Genomic DNA, 15,036 nt, shown 5'->3' on the forward strand with positions numbered 1-15,036 from the left:
TCTTTTTTTGGAAAGTTAGTATGGTATCGTCTTTATTTAAAATGGCATCAATCTATATTATTAACAATTTTAATATTAATATTCTATTTTACTTATTGGAAGTTGAGTTTTATCTCCATTCCATTTTTTTTGTTTTTCTGAGAACGGCTAGAGACATATTGCCGAAATATACAATTAGTTGTCTTCTACCTTTCACTGTCTTCAAAATATACTTATTGCATCATTCGCTTTATCCTTTTTCTTGTGGAAACTTAGTGCCTTTATTTAAAAGGCACTAAGTTTAATTTATTTAAAATCGCCTTTATTAACTATTTATTAACTAATAATATATATATTCCTTTACTAACTATCGTCTTTATTTAAAATGGCATCAATCCAGAAAAGCACCATCATCGCTTTCTTCTAGTTTTCAAAACGCTATCTATATTTATCCAGGAATATTTTTGGCAACAGATTTATTGTATTCATATACTACTTATATAGAAAATATTCACTAGGAATTGCTTTTATCTTTAATGGGGAAGGCATCTCAAAGAAAGCATGCCAATTCAGTTTCTGACTACGAGGATCATTTTCATACAATAAATGAAAAGCCAGTAGACGACATATCAATTGACTAATTTTACAAGCCCCATACATTAACGCTTCTTACAGCATGCTTATCTGTACTTATTTAGGTACTCTTCTTTTACTAGGTAAGTTTGGTTGAATGCTCCTATTTTGGTAAAATTGTAGATGAGGGGCCTTAATGAATGCACACATGATTCCATTAATGACAGAAACAAGGTGAACATACTACTTGATGCTGCTTTTTTTTGCAAACTTTTAGTTTTCTATAGGCCTAGTCTATAATTTAGTGAACACAAAAGAAGCATCTAGTGAATGTTATAATTGATGTCTTTTTAATTCTCCATACAGATTCAGGGTAAAATTCTAGTTAATTGACTTCTTGCTATCTCTGAAAGGGTTTAGGTTAGGAAAATGAAACTTTCAGGGATGAATCTACAGACTAAATTAGGTCCTATGTCCTGGGAAGGTATATTGAAGCAACTACCTCCGCTCCTTCTCCCTCTAGAGGGCCCTGACCTTTGTTGACCTCTAAAAATATATGTGTTATAAAAGTAAAACCTTGCAAAATAGATCTTCTGCTTAATTGAAGTACAACAAAATTGTTTTCAGCTTCATAACTTCACTCAATTCCATTTTATAAGGTTTTAAAGATGTGCAAATACATTTCCTGAATTTTGAAAAAAAATATTGATATGGCTCAAAATTCTACTCAAATAACAGGAATTGCATTTTCAGAACTAAATGCAGAGAAAAAGCAACTAGTAACTGAAAATTAAGGTAAAATTTTGTTCTGTCAAAATTTCAATAGGTATAGACCTGTCATGTAGACAAATTTCAGGACCCTCCAGAGGGAGAAGGAATAGAGGGGGGTACTTTAAAATACCTTCTCAGGACATTCTTTAGCCTGTATACCCATCCCTAAAATTTTCATTTTCCTAAACTAAACCCTTTCCAAGATAGCAAGAAGTCAATTAGGCTAACTAGAATTTTACCCAGATTCAGGTAAATATTTAGTTTCATCACAAGTTGTCTAAAGTGCATATTACTGCATTTAGCAAGATTCTAATGATTACATATTGTTTCTTTGTCATTATTAGAGAAGCATATCCATTTCTTGTTGACCCTCCTCTTTCTTGGGGAAAACTAAAAATGTGTAAAGTAAGCTTGCTTACAGCTAACTTTCCTACCTATAGAATAAAACAGATTAGTCCATGAGCCCTGCAGGCAGCAGGGCATGGTCTGTATTCTATATTTATTCAACAAAGAGTGATAAAACTAAAACTAAAATAAAAACAACCTCAAAAAGGGTTTCTTAAATAGCCTAAGTATAGAATACAGACCTCATCCCACTGCCCACAGGGCTCATGGACTAATATGTTTCACTCTCTAGGTAATGTTATCTATAATCAAGCCCACTTTATGCATTTTTAGCTTACCCCATAGAGGAGGGGGGTCAACCAGAAATGGATGCACTCCTAGAATTAGCATTTCTAAGTACTACAATATGAAACCTATCCTGCTTTGCAGCATAGTCTATCCTGCTTTGCAGCATAGTTTCCAGTTTAGACAGCTTGTGATGAAACTAAACTTTTACCTAGATTCAATAATTTATTTCAAAGGGAATTTTGCAAAATTCTAGTTTAGCTATCTTGGAAAGGGATTAGGTTAAGGAAATGAAACTTTCAGGGATGTGTCTACAGACTAAAGCATGGATAGATATTTTGCTGTTCATATTATTCAATTACAAATAAAGCTAACACACTATTAGATGCCATTCTTTATGCTCTTTCTGGATAGAATAATTGCCTCTTCTGTAAATTCAAATTTAGCCCTTTATGAACCCTTGAAAATGACCAAAAATGTTCTAGCTGTTGGGTGTAAAAAAGCTTTAAGATGTTGGTTTTAAACTTACTATTTGATTATAAAACTATTTGTTTAAAGTTAAATAATTTAAAAGCATCGATTTATCACAATTAAGTTGGATAAAAAGTTCAAAATAATTTCTCTGTTTTTTTAGCTACCTTTTTTCTTGTATTGTCTTTGATATTTTTCAATATATAGGCTTGGTGAAACTACTGTTTTTAAGCTGCCTAACAGAATAAGAAGAAAACATGGCAGATTTGTTTAGATTTTTTTTTTATTCAGCTTAATCTTGACAGGTCAATTTTGATAAATGATACAACTTTCACAAAACAGATTTACAATTAAATAGTAAGCTTAAAACAAATGTTATAACCCATTTTTAGGGCTATATCCAAAAAATATAGTATGATGCAATTATTTTCAAGGGTCCTAAAAGGGAAAGAAAAGTGACTATCAAAGGGCAAGAAAAGTGACTATCATATTCAGAAAGAGCATAAAAAACAGTACAGTGGTATTTCACTTTATCCTTGAGTCAATAATAAAAATAGCAAAATATTTACCAAAGTGTGTCCTTGGAAGGTGTTTTGAAGTGTGTTTGAAGGTTTTAATGGAATATTATCTCCACTCAAATCCTAGTGTACACAATTATTTAGTTTGGGATGGGGGTCAGTGGTGTGACTCTGTAAGCTCAGCGAGAGTCCACCTCTGATGATCTTTTAAAATCTTTGTGTTTGTCCTCAAAAGGACAAACGATCTTTGTGAAAATTACACCAGCTACCTTGATATCTCAAATTGTTTTCAGTCCCCTTGGTAAAACCTGTCTAAGTCGAAGAAAAAACATGCATAAGTCAAGATAATTTTGTGGTTATACTTTACCTCTGTTATTTGAAGTGACTCAAAAATTACCTCTATAACTCAAACTGCAGTAGATAAGTCATCATCTTATTTTCTCTTTACCTCTGTATCTTGACATTTTTCCAACAGACCTCTGTTAGTCAAAACCCCAGTAGCCTATACAGGTTGCATTGTGTAAGCTTTGATATGTATTAATTTTTTTTAACATATTTTTGTATCAAATTCTGTTAAGATTCTGTTCCCTAGCAAAATAAATGTATTATTGTGGTTATATTTTGCCTCTGTACCTTGAGGTGACCCGAAAATTACCAATATAGCTCAAAATTCAGTAGATAAGTCATCATCTACTTTTCTCTTTACCTCTGCAAGTAAAAGTTTGTCTCTGTATCTCTGCAAGTAAAAGTTTGTCTGTATCTTGAAGTTTTTTTTGATCAGACCTCTGATAGTCAGTACCCTGTATGCTGGTTGCAACATGTAAACAACCTTAATATGTAGAATGACCTGTATAATTTGAACTATACATAAGTCAAACTGTACAGAACTCAAAGAATTTTGAGCTAGCAAGAGTCAACTGTATTAGAACACTCTATTCCAGAGGTTTCAAGCCCCATATCTTTAAAATTGTGAAATTTTGCACTGTTCCCAGGAATTATCACAGAGCCCATTTATTTATTTGTCTTTATTGGTTTTATTTGTTTTTATTTTAATCTATATTTGTTTATTGGGTTTTCCCCTGGGGTGATGAACCAGTGATCTTAAAAAAAGGAAAAGGTTGATTTGAGTGAAACTTAAAAAATCTACTGTCCTTTTTCAGTTTTTAAAGAAGATGGTGCCACAGTTAAGTAGAGTTTTGTGCTATTTTATTTTGCAAAGCAACAATTTTGCCTCAAATAGGAAGAACAAGCTATGAGACGAAAATTCTGATACCGCCAATTGATTCAAAACTATTGAAAGATTAAATGTATTAAGCTTCCCTCTTTCAGAGGCAGTCATACTGTTCATGGTAACAAACTGTAATTAAGGAGCCACATGGCTCAATAGTAACCAAAGCTCTTAAAAACGGAATTTTGATACCAATAGATACATGAAAAGAATTGAATTTTGATGCTGATTTCAAATACTTAAGTTTTGTCAAGTCTAGTCTGTAAACCCAAGAAAATTTGTATTATTCTCGAAAAAAGAGGGAAAAAACCCCCTAAAAGTCATAGAATGTTAATGCAAATCACACCGTCAGATTCAACATATTTAATAACCATAACTGTAGAGGTTTCAAGCTCCTATATGCAAAAATGTGGAATTTTGTATTTTTTTGCCAGAAGAAAGATTGCCAGATGCATGTTCATCTGTTTGTAGGGGTACGTGGGAGGACGTTTTCATGGAGAAAGGGAATTTTCCATGAATGGGTGCTGGATTTCCCGGCATTATTTAAAAAACGATCAGAGATTAAATAAAAAACAAGTTTTTTCAACTGAAAGTAAAGAGCAGCATTAAAACTTAAAACGAACAGAAATTATTACGTATATGAAGGGGTTCGCCCCCTCACCAACACCTTGCTCTTTACGCTAAAGTTTTTTTATTACTTTCAAAAGAGCTGCTTATTCTAATTACACGGCCATTGTGATTCAGGGGCTATTCTTAAAGAATCAGAACAAAATTTGAACTTCACCATAAACAGCAGGGTACTGACGGGGGGGGGGGGGGTGAATCCCTCCATACATTATAATTTTGTTTGTTTTAAGTTTTAACGTTGCTCCTTACTTTAAGTTGAAAAAACTTGTTTGTTTTTATGGCACTTGGTATTAACCAAGTGACATAGCAATTGCAAATTCTGTTGGTCTGTCCTGGTTTTGCTACTTTAGGCACTTCCAGGTTAGCTGGGACAATGAAATTTGGCAGGCGTATCATGGACCGGACCAGATTAAATTAAAGATAGTCGTTTTTCCGATTTGACCACCTGGGGGGGGAGTGGGGGAGGCCAGTTAATTTGGAAATAATAGAAAAAATAATGTATTTTTAACTTATGAATGGGTATGGGATCTTAATGAAATTTTATGTTTGTAAGGATATCGTGTCTCTGAGCTCTTATTTTAAATCCCGACCAGATCTGATGACATTGGGGGGAGTTGGATGGGAGAACCTAAAATCTCGGAAAATGCTTAGAGTGGAGGGATTGGGATGAAACTTTGTGGGAAAAATAAGCAGAAGTCCTAGATACATGATTGACATAACCGGAATGGATCTGCTCTGTTTAGGGGAGTTAGGGGGGGGGGGGTTAATTCTGAAAAATTAGAAAAAACGAGGTATTTTTAACTTACAAAGGAGTGGTCAGATCTTAATGAAATTTTAAGTTTGGAAGGATATCGTGTCTCAGAGCTCTTATTTTAAATTCCGACTGGATCTGGTGACATTGAGGGGGGGTGGCTAAAGTCAGAGTGGAGGGATAGGGATGAAACTTGGTGAGAAAAATAAGCACAAGTCCTAGATACATGATTGACATAACCGGAAAGGATCTGCTCTCTTCGGGGGAGTGGGGGGAGAGGAGGGTTAATTTTGAAAAATAAAAAAAGAGGTATTTTTACCTTACGAAGGAGTGATTGGATCTTAATGAAATTTATGTTTGGAAGGATATCATGTCTCATATTGCATATTTTAAATCATGACCGGATGCAGTGAAGGGGAAGTAGGGGCAGAACATAAAATCTTGGAAAACGCTTAGAGTGGAGGGATCAGGATGAAACTTGGTGGAAAATAAGCACAAGTCCTAGATACGGGATTGAAATAACCGGAACGGATCTGCTCTCTTTGGGAGAGTTGGGGGGGAGGGTTAAATCTAAAAAAAATAGAAAAATTAGGTATGTTTAACTTACAAAAGAGTGATCGTATCTTAATGAAATTTCATATTTAGAACGACCTCGAAACTCAGATCTCTTATTTGCAATCCCGACCGGATACAGTGTCATTAGGGCGGTGGGGGGGTGGCTGGAAACCTTTAAAAACGCTTAAAGCGGAGAGATCAGGATGAAACTTGGTGCAAAGAATAAGCACAAGTCCAAGATAGGTGACTGGCATAACCGGAGCGGATCCGCTCGCTTTAGTGGAGTTGGGGGGGAAGTAATTCAGAAAAATTAGAAAAAATGAAGTACTTGTAACTTACGAATGGGTGATCAGATCTTAATGAAATTTGATATTTAGAAGGATCTTGTGCTTTAGAACTTTAATTTTAAATCCCGACCAGATTCGGGGACATCGAAGGGAGTTGGAGGGGAAAACTAGAATTCTTGGAAAATGTGAAAATCGAGGTATCTTACGAATGGGTAATCTGATCTTAATGACGCTCGATATATAGAAGAATCTTATGTCCCAGAAGCTCCACTTTCAATTCGAATCGGATCCGGGGACATAGAGGGTTAGAGGGGGGAAACAAAATCTTGGAAACCGGAAATCTTGGAAAACACTTGGAGTGGAGAAATTGGGATGAAACTTGATGGATAGTATAAGCACAAGTCATAGATACGAAATTGACATAATTGGTGAGGATCCATTCTCTTTGGGGGAACCGGGGGTTGTTAATTTGGAAAAATTGGAAAAATTGAGGTATTTTCAAACAGTTCGTGGTAACAAACTGTAGTAAGGAGCGACCCGGCTCAATAGTAAACGAAACTCTAAAAAACGGATTTTTGATACTAAAATATACATCAAAAGAATCAAATTTTCATGATGATTTTAAATATATAAGTTTCATCAAATTTAGTCTTTGTCATCAAAAGTTACGAGCCTGAAAAAATTTGCCTTATTTTAGAAAATAGGGGCAAACACCCCCTAAAAGTCACAGAATCTTAACGAAAATCACACCATCGCATTTGACGTATCAGAGAACCCTATAGCAAAATTTTCAAGGTCCTATCTACAACAATGTGGAATTTCGTATTTTTTGCAAGAAGACAAATCACGGGTGCGTGTTTATTTGCTTGTTTTTTTTTTTTTCTTTTCCCCTGGGGTCATCGTATCGACCAAGTGGTCCTAGAATGTTGCAAGAGGGCTCATTCTAACGGAAATGAAAATTTCTAGTGCCCTTTTTAAGTGACCAAAAAAATTGGAGGGCACCTAGGCCCCCTCCCACGCTCATTTTTTCTCCAAAGTCAACAGATCAAAATTTTGAGATAGCTATTTTGTTCCGCATAGTCAAAAACCATAATAACTATGTCTTTGGAAATGACTTACTCCCCTACAGTCCCTGGGGGAGGGGCTGCGAGTTACAAACTTCGATCAGTGTTTACATATAATAATGGTTATTGGGAAGTGTACAGTCGTTTTCAGGGGATTTTTTTTGGTTTGGGGGTGGGGTTGAGGAGAGGGGCTATTTGGGAGGATCTTTCCTTGGATAAATATGTCATGGGGGAACAGAAATTCAATGAAAAGGGCGCAGGATTTTCTAAAATTACAAAAAAAAAACAATGAAAAAATTGACATGGAAAAGTTTTTTTCAGTTGAGAGTAAAGAGTAGCATTGAAACTTAAAACGAACAGAGATTATTACGCATATGAGGGGTTCTAAAAATACTTTAGCATAAAGAGCGAGGTATCTAGGAGGAGATAAATACCTCGCTCTTTATACTATGGTATTTTTAGTAATTTTAACTACTTACTCTAAGGCCTTTCTGATTCAGGGGTCATTCTTAAAGAATTGGGACAAAACTTACGATTTAGTGTAAAGAACTTCAGAAATTACTAAAAAAACTAGTTTTTTTAACTGAAAGTAAGGAGCGACATTAAAACTTAAAACGAACAGAAATTATTTCGTATATTAAATGGGTTGTCCCCTCCGCAATCCCTCGCTCTTTACGCTAAAGTTTGACTCTTTGCCACAATTCTGCTTTTTAAAACAATTAAAAGCTTTAGCGTAAAAAGTGAGGGATTGCGGAGGGGACAACTCATTTCATATACAGAGTAATTTCTGTTCGTTTTAAGTTTTAATGTCGCTCCTTACTTTCAGTTAAAAAAACTGTTTTTTTTTTTAGTAATTAATTTAAGAACGGGTGACCGGATCTTAATGAAATTTGATATTTAGAAGGAACTCATGTCTCAGATTTCTTATTTCAAATCACGACCAGATCTGTTGACATTGGGGGGGGGGGTTGAGGGGGAAACCGGAAATCTTGGAAAACGCTCATAAATGTCATAGATACGTGATTGACGTAACCGGACTGGATCCGCTCTCTTTGGGGAGGTTAGGTGGTGGGGTTCAGTGCTTTGGCGAGTTTGGTGCTTCCTGACGTGCTAGGACGATGAAAATTAGTAGGCGTGTCAGAGAGCTGCGCAAATTGACTTGATAAAGTCGTTTGCCCTGATTCGACCATCTGGGGGGCTGAAGGGAGAGGAAAATTAGAAAAATTGAGGTATTTGTAACTTACGAACGGGTGATCAGATCTTAATGAATTTTGATATTTTGAAGGACCTTGTTCTTTAGAACTCTCATTTTAAATCCCGACCAGATTCTGGGACATTGAAGGGAGTTGGAGGGGAAAAGAAGAATTCTTGGAAAACATGAAAATCAAGGTATCTTACGAATGGGTGATCTGATCTTAATGAAGGTCGATATATAGAATAATCTTATGTCCCAGAAACTCCACTTTCAATTCGAATCGACACCCGGGGACATACAGGGTTGGAGAGGGAAAAATCTTGGAAACCGGAAATCTTGGAAAACGCTTGGAGTGTAGAGATCGGGATCAAAGTTGATGGATAGTATAAGCACAAGTCATAGATACGAGATTGACATAATTGGTACGGATCCGTTCTCTTTGGGGGAGCTGGGGGTTGTTAATTTGAAAAAATTGAGGCATTTTTAACTTAAGAACGGGTGACCGGATCTTAATGAGATTTGATATTTAGAAGGAACTTATGTCTTGGATTTCTCATTTCAAATCACGACCAGATCTGTTGACATTGGGGGGAGTTGGAAGGGGAAACCGGAAACCTTGGAAAACGCTCATAAATGTCCTAGATACGTGATTGACGTAATCGGACTGGATCCGCGCTCCTTGGGGGAGTTAGGGGGTGGGGTTCAGTAATTTAGCGGTGTTGGTGCTTCTTGACGTGCTAGGACGATGAAAATTGGTAGGCGTATCAGGGAGCTGCACAGATTGACTTGATAAAGTTGTTTTCCACGATTCGACCATCTGGGGCGCTGAAGGGAGAAGAAAAATTAGAAAAATTGAGGCATTTTTAACATAGAGTGGGGGATCGGATCTTAAAGAATTTTCATATTTTGAAGGACCTTGTGACTCAGAGCTCTTATTTTAAATCCTGGCCGGCATTAAGCCTCTGATTTTCTTTTAAAGCAATGTATTGATTCTTATAATTTTGCTAGAGGTCATACCATATGAGCTCTTGGCTCTCGGCTCTTCTGACCTCGTCACAAGTGCCGTATGAGCTCTTAGCTCTTGTTTTAATTTAATGTCTTACAGTGGTACATTCACTCGAAAAGAATCTTATTACAAAGAATCATCAACAAAATCAATCAACAAAAAGTCATATAAAATCTATATGAAATAAGCGGCTAAAATGGAGTAGCCTATAGACATTTATTTTAAGCTTTATTTTGCTCAGTTGATTCATTTAAGACTTGATAAAAACGTTTATAGTCATGTATAATTGCACATAAACTATTTTGGAGGATTTTCGATGGATCTTGGTGTAGATAGAGGGGTGTTTGTGTGGACCTGAGGACTTACAATGTGTATTTTGATGTTCTATCTTTCCATAAGCCTTCAGATAAATTTATAAGGTGTTTTTTAATTGGTCGTAATTGACACTTTTTCCTTTTACAAAATTGATAGAGAATAAACAAATTTAATTTAAGCAAAGCAGCAGAAGAAGACAAAAGATAAAAAATTAATCAATAAAAAAAGAAAAAAATTTCGACTCCATGTCCAGGAGCCTTTTTCAGCAGAAAAAAATTGAAGGAAAAAGAAACCATAACTCATCCAAAGAAAACAAAGATCAGCACAATAAAAAAAAATTGAACAACAACAAAAACAAATAAATAAATACAATTCACATTTAAACAATTCCAGAATTGTAAATACTGTAATTGTCTGACTAATCACCGAAAAAACAAATGAATGTCACTAGTGCAGCAGACATTTCTCCTCTTTATAGTCAGGCAATTACAGTATTTGCAGTTCTCAAAGTGTTTTAAATATCTCACGTTTGTTTTCCTTTGATTTCTTTTTTCTATTATAAAGGTTCCCGGGCTAGGAGTCGAAATTTCCGTTCTTTATATTGTTTAATTTTTTTTTAGTTTTTTTTTTTCTCGTTCCACTGCTTTATTTAAGTTAAACCCGTTTACTCCCTATCAGTTTTGTAAGAGGAAAAACACTGTGGTCTATAAAATAATTCGTTTTTTCCTCAGGTTATAATTTTGCCCCCGACCAAGAAAAAATCTGGTGGTTCTCTTGAATAGACTTTATCTCTTAGACGGGTGAGCCATATATTAGTAAAGCCAGTCTTTTCAAATAGTTAGTGTTGGTGAAACAGCCTAAACTTTTCAACAAATATTCGTGACCAGAGACCAGAGGAATGCTTCCAGATAAGCTTTAAGACTAAAAGTTTTAGCTGGGCCTGGAAAGTAAACTCAGGCTGCTGTCGCACAGTGTGTCTTGTCTGCTTGTGTTCAAGCAAAACTCAAATTATTATACCCTCGGATTTGCAGCCAAGCATTTCACTGTTTTCTTTTTTATTGAATTATTAGACCTTACAAAAGAACGCATGCAGCCCAATTACTAATGACGGTTTATTAAGACCGATCAATTAGGACAATGGAAGTATGACTAATTTTCAAATAACTTGCTTTTTCCTTTGATATTCGCGATTATTTTCCTTAGGCTGCCCTTTTATTCTTTCAATGGACATTCGTAAATAGACTTTTATACTGCTAAGGTACGATTTGTGGCGGATTACCCACTTTAAATCGCAGAGATGATGTTATAATTACCCTTTAAAGCACAGGCGGATTACCCACTTTAAGTCGCAGAAATGATATTACAATTACCCTTTATATGACAACCTTTACATTAAAACCCTTCAGCAATAAACAGGTTTCTCAAAGAGAATAAATAAGCCCAGTCCTTTCAGAGTATACACCAGATGTATATGCAACAGTCTTTACGGCAAGTATTTTTTCAATGTTTTTATTTTTTTGAACTTTATTTGCTGAAATTTTGTAGATTTCTTTTTAATTTAACTTATTATGTTTTCTCCCTTGATTGCAAATTCCGTAAATCTATAGATACAGTTTGAATTCTAGTTTTCATTGGAGAACAAGATTTTCTACAAGTTTTCTTTCCAGATCAATTATTTAAATTTAACCTATTTTTATCAAATATCAGAGACAACTCTCTAGCATTGTCTATAGTAAACAAGAGCTAAGAGCTCATATGACACTTGTGACGAGGCAAGAAGAGCTAAGAGCCAAGAGATCATATGGTATGAGCTCTAGCAAAATTCTATGAATCAATAGATTGATTTAAAAGGAAAATAAGAGGCTTAATGCCGGTCAGGATTTAAAATAAGAGCTCTGAGCCACGATATCCTTCTAAATACCTCTCCCTTTAGCCCGCCAGATGGTTGAATCTGGGAAAACAACTTTATCAAGTCAATTTGTGCAGCTCCCTGACACGCCATCCATTTTCATCGTCCTAGCACGTCCAGAAGCACCAAACTCGCCAAATCACTGAACACCTCCCCCCCCCCCAGCTCAACCAAAGAGAGTGAATCCAGAACGGTTCCGTCAATAACGTATCAAGGACATTTGCATATTCTATTCACCAAGCTTCATCCCGATTCCAAGTGTTTTCAAAGATTTCCCCCTCCAACTCCCCCCAATGTCAAAAGATCTAGTCGGGATTTGAAATAAAAGCTTTGAGACATGAATTCCTTCTAAATATCAGATTTCATTAAGTTCCGATCTCCTATTCGTGAGATAAAAATACCCCAATTTTCACGTTTTCCAAGAATTCCGGTTTCCCCCTCCAACTCCCATCTAAGTAACAGTATCTGGTCGGAATTTAATATTAGAGCTTTAAAGCGCAAGACCCTTCTAAATATCAAATTTCATTAACATCTGGTCACCCTTTATTAAGTTACAAATACCTCAATTTTCAAAATTAGCCCTCCCCCCCCCCAACTCCACCATGGACAGTAGATCTGGTCTGATTATGTCAGTCACGTGTCTTAGACAGGTTTTTATTCTTCCCATCCAGTTTCATCCTGATGTCACCGCTTTAAGTATTTTCTAAGATTTCCGGTTCCCCTCAACTGCCCCCCCCCCCCAATTACGCTGGATCCAGTTAAGATTTAAAATAAGAGATCTGAGTCACTTCTAAATATGAAGTTTCACGAAGTTCCGATCACTCCTTCGTAAGTTAAAAATACGTCATTTTTCCAATTTTTCAGAATTAACTCCCCCCCCCCCCAATAGAGCGGATCCGTTCCAATTATGTAAATCACGTATCTAAGACTTCTGCTTATTTTTCCCACCAAGTTTCATCCCGATCCCTCCAATCTAAGCGTTTTCCATGATTTTAGGTTCCCCCACTCCAAACTCCCCCCAATGTCACCAGATCCGGTCAGGACTTAAAATAAGAGCTTTGAGACACGATATCCTTCTAAATATTAAATTTCACTGAGATCCGATCACCCGTTCGTAAGTTAAAAATACCTAATTTTTTTCGAATTTTTCAGAATTAACCCCTCCCCCCTCAACTACACCAAAGAGAGCGGATCCATTCCAGTTATGTCAATCATGTATCTAAGACTTTTGCTTCTTCTTCCCACCAAGTTTCATCCTGATCCCTCCACTCTGTCTTCCAAGTTTCAGGTTCCCCCTTCCCAACTCTCCCCCCCCCCCCCGATGTCACCAGATCTGTTCAGGATTTAAAGTAAGAGCTCTGAGACACGATATCCTTCCAAATTTCATTGAGATCCGATCACCCGTTCTTTTGTTATAAATACCTCATTTTATCTAATTTTTCGGAATAATCCTTCTAAATATCAAATTTCATTGAGATCCGATCACCCGTTCGTAAGTTAAAAATACTTCAATTTTTTTTATTTTTTCCGAGTTAACGGGCCCTCCACCCCCCCCCCCAGATGGTCAAATCGGGAAAACGGCTATTTCTAATTTAATCTGGTCCGGTCCCTGATACGCCTGCCAAATGTCATCGGCCTAGCTTACCTGGAAGTGCCTAAAGTATAAAAACCGGGACTGACAGACCGACAGAATTTGCGATTGTTATATGTCACTTGGTTAATACCAAGTGCCATAAAAACCAAAAGGGTTCAAGGTATTATTTGTTTATTTTTCAAGAATCACTTCATACGGAAAACTTGGTCGTAAAAACTTTGGAGGTGACTCATTCGATTAGAAATCAAAAGTTCCCTTCTTAAGAGTCGAAAGGGATCGGAGGGCATCCAGCCCCCATCCCACGCCCTCATTAGCTGCCCTTCCCCTAGAGACATCTGATACAAAATTTGAGTTAGTCATTTTGGTCAAAATAGTTCAAAGCTGAAATAACTATGCCTCTAGGGATAATATGACCCCCCAACATCCCTGGGACAAGGACTGTAAGTTATGCGTTTAATATAGGATTTTTTTAATTGGGAAAAGGGGGGATATTTGATCCTGGGTCTGAAAAAAGGCTTAAGTTATCAAGGGAAAACTCATTAAATTTTAAGGAGGAGGGGGAGTGATGGACAGAATCAAAATGTAATTTGTGCATGCTGGTTCTCAAAAGGGCGTATCAGCAATATCCAATGAACGGCTTTGGATATTAAGTAAAAGTTAGAATTTTGAAAGATGATTAGAGGGCACACAGTCCCCCAGATACTTTTTAGATGTCCCCTCAGCACTTAAAGGAATTTCAAAGTCGTTTTGTTCAAATTAGACCAAATGTCTAATAACTAGACATAACTTCTAATAACTTCCTCCAGGGATGCCATGCCCTGCAGAGCCCCCGGGGCAAGGATTGGAAACTCTGTAATTCGCCCATTGATTACATGAAGGATTTATCACTGGAAAAATGGGGAATGTTTGATCCTTGGTGTGTCAGAAAATGCTTATAGTATTAAGGTAAGACTTCACGGAATGTTAAAGGGGATGTTGAATTAAATCAAATGACACTGGGCATTCATTTGATCAAAGGGGCGCATCTGCAGCATCTTAAGGAACGGCTAAGGATTTGAATTTGGGGATCTGGCCTATTTCCTTAGAAAATCTCGCCTCACTTGGAAAACCCCTCGGAAATTTTCTTTGCAGAAAATCTTACATCACCCCCCAGTTAAAATTAAGCAGCCACAAAGCATGACAAATAAAAATAATGAAGAAAAAAAAGGAATTTTGGAATAACCTACCTATATTAAAAAAAAATAACAAAAAAACAGGCAGAATATGCTGTATAGTATGTGGTGTAAGGGGTAAGCTAGAAACAGCGCACCTAGGATATTATAAGAAGTGACTTGGGATAAATAATCTTACAAATAGTTTGATAGCTAGAGGTGATTCAGGTTTGTTTTCTTTCAGAAGTCGTAGGCTAGCTAATATGGTTAGGCTTTGGGAAAACGGTTTAAGAATGTCTAGGATGTGGGGGATGAAGGTGGCTTATTTAGAAATGTTGAAGTGTGGCCGAGGTAAGGTGTGGCCCTACCGAGTTAAGAGTATATTAGATCACTGTGTATTAAGTCATCTGTG

At 36.4% G+C, this 15,036-nt stretch overlaps 1 protein-coding gene across 1 annotated transcript in view; it reads left to right on the top strand.

The window, feature by feature from the left end:
* The first annotated feature begins 492 nt into the window (after nt 1-492).
* The window catches only part of LOC136040998 (phosphatidylserine synthase-like), a 31,390-nt gene continuing 16,846 nt past the window's right edge, over nt 493-15,036 (top strand). The window contains exon 1 of the mRNA XM_065725493.1: nt 493-695. The gene's annotated coding sequence lies outside the window, so the exon portion shown is untranslated. The remainder of the gene's footprint in view (nt 696-15,036) is intronic.

This window comes from Artemia franciscana, chromosome 21 (genome assembly GCF_032884065.1).
Source record: "Artemia franciscana chromosome 21, ASM3288406v1, whole genome shotgun sequence".
NCBI lineage: Eukaryota > Metazoa > Arthropoda > Branchiopoda > Anostraca > Artemiidae > Artemia > Artemia franciscana.